This window comes from Ipomoea nil, unplaced genomic scaffold, assembly GCF_001879475.1.
Source record: "Ipomoea nil cultivar Tokyo-kokei standard unplaced genomic scaffold, Asagao_1.1 scaffold2749, whole genome shotgun sequence".
NCBI lineage: Eukaryota > Viridiplantae > Streptophyta > Magnoliopsida > Solanales > Convolvulaceae > Ipomoea > Ipomoea nil.
The window spans coordinates 1062406-1065423 of record NW_017619177.1 but is presented as its reverse complement, the minus strand read 5'-3'; positions in this window follow the sequence as shown (position 1 = coordinate 1065423).

The window sequence follows — 3018 nt, the reverse complement described above, 5'->3', positions numbered from 1 at the left end:
ATACCAAACTATTTCCGGTTTACCCATGCAACTACTCATTAGCAATGTCACAAACAATATCCTCAATTGATCTGCTGACGCCCATTTACTGGCTTCATCTATTGCATCAACATATTCGTTATCATCATCAACTAAACCTCTTGCATAACACGTATCTCGGAATGAGTCATATTGGACCCCATTTACAGTCCTAATATCTTCATAACTTTTAGGGCCACGGATTTTATTCAGCAAACACCTCAAATAGAAAATTTCTCCAGTAGCTGGCGGGACATAGAATATACGTCCGATTGAAAACCCTTTTTTCCGTGGCTGCCATTTTCTAAGGTCTTTCTTCCAAACGAATCATGTTGGCATCTCAACATAAGTAAGTTCTCTTGCATTGGGGTATGTTTTATTTGCCTGAAAGCATTCCAAAAACATGCTCTGTGCTATAGTAGGTCTATAAACAATGTTCTCAACAGCATCATCATCTGCAAATATCACACTCTGTTGATTAGGAAGGTGAAAGCTTAACCTTTTCCACTGAAGGCGCCCTAAGCTGTATATCAAAACCAAACAGATGCCAAACCGCTTCACATGGGGATATGTACCTACAGTCATAGTACATATTAATCTCATCTATTACTTTCCCATTCTCGTCATCCTTGCTTGTTTTGTAAAATTCGGCTGTTACCCGATCATGACCCTTGTTAACATACTTGAACAGGTACTTGATTGAGCATGATTGGTTGCACCACTCGACATTTATATGAGCCTTATACTTAAGCAATAAATATCTATTATGCGGTACCACATACCTGTTGTCCAACGTGATCCCGTTCTTTGTAACTATACTGCCATTGTCTCTCCTTCTATATACCGGATAACCATCGTCATCAAATGTAGAACTCTCAACAAATCTCTTAGGAAAATGTTTACAGCATCGCGCATTTACCATACATGGAGAATTGGTCCTCGCTTTTCCACATGGACCATGCATCATAAATTCCTCTACCGCTTGGTAATACTCTGCATCTTTCTCTTCATCTGGAATCTCTGCGCAAATTATCTTATCTAGAGTAACAACTTGACTAACTTCTTTACTTTTCTCCAAAAAAAGCAATGTATGAGCATGCAGAAGACCTCGTTTTTGGAACTCAATCGTATATATGACTGCAACATCATAGACATAAACATCATAAGGTTAAGTAATTAAATAAAATTGTAACAAACTTGATGTAAAAAAAAAACAAATATTACCTCCCGCCACAGGGCCAAAAAGTTTATTCTTTCGACAATCAGCTATCAAGGCATCCAACTTCATCTTGAATAAGCGGCAAATTATGTCCGGCCGGTCTTCTGCTTTCAACCTTTGATCTTTTAAAAAGCGTTGCACCTCAGGCCACTTTGGATTGCATGTAAAGGTTATAAATAAATCTGGGTATCCAATCCATCTACATATTGCCATTGCATCTTGGTAGTTTTGTATCATGTATCGAGCACCACCAGTAAAACTCGAAGGTAGTATTATTCTTCGACCTTGGGCTGCGGGGTTGACTTCACCCCTTGTTAAAGCATCAGTCAATCCACTGTAACTCTCACACCTTAGGCTTTTTTGGTTTGTCCTGATATAAATTAGTCTTCCAGACTCAACCATTGTGTATCCATCTACAACAAACTGTTGGAACAACCGCTTTCCAAATAGTATGGTACTCGGAGCTGATTCTCTAGACTGGATGCGATAGCAAAAAAACTCCCTGGGACTAATCCTCTGTCTACCACCTGCAGAACGTTTGCCGACTACGTTCGCGAATGCAATGTCTTCCCGATAACCGTCTTCGCCATATGGAAACAAAAGAGGGTATTGCAGTGGTAGGTATGAAGGATTTAATTCACTGATCCTCTGTAGGTGGCCACCCTTAGCTTGAACAATAATATCACGCTCACCAATACTGGTATCCAGATCTCCCACTATTAAAGCTGCTACTTCAGACACTTGCGGCAGATTATATGTCCTTGCATCTTTAGTTCTTTTTCCCAACAACTTTATTTTGACTTCGGCGCATGGGTTAATATCCAGCTCAGACATAGCCATCCGAAAAAACTTAACCAAAACATTATTTTCATCGAGGTCTTTCCGAATGACATTCACTATTTCTACATGAATGTCATCTTGCTCACCACTACCCCTACAACAACAAAAACTTTGCATTGATATTTATTTAGATAACAAATAGTATGTTATGTGTAATTACGCTAACTTGTTTACCTCACAGCATTTATACGGTTGTTCTTTTCATTTGCCGTGTCGTATATGTATAACTGGGCAAAATGAGGTTCTTTGCCTTCTTCTGTAAGTAGACTGCCCATTAGGTGATAGTTTTGTCCACTTAATCGAAAAACAGGAGGTGCGCCTCCCTTGTTCACGGTCTTGTCAATTTTTCCGCCCATGGATGTGAAGCAGAACATGTTGTTGTAGGTCCTGATGTTGTGTAAAAATTCTTTTGATAATTCGTCATTGCCGAAAAAGAGATCAAATATACCTTTTGGTGGCAATTTATTCTCCGGCAACTTGATCTTCCCATTGTTGCAGCACAACGAAAACAATGGCGAAGCTTTAGTTGACAAATTCTTCTTCCTTTCTTCAAACCAAAACAACGCCCCACAGTGGACGCATTTATTTGCTGCATCACCAAAATCGCAGTACTGACCTGCAACCAGATATATAAAAAATTATATATCGATTTATATTTTATTAAGATATAAACCTTTGATACACACCATGTTGTTGACCAGAGGATGTCCCAATATCCGAGTTCTGCCTTACATCGTTAATCGATATATCAACATCTGAAATTACAAATACATTTATAAATCAATGTTTTTTTTGAATGCATAAATCAATGTTAATAGTTGAAGGTTTTCAATTTTACTTTGCTTATAGTTGTTTGAAAAAGAAGCAGCTACTATTATTACCTGCTATGTACTGATTTGGTGCTTCGATCAGTAAAGGGTTAGATTCCTCTTCAAAGGCAA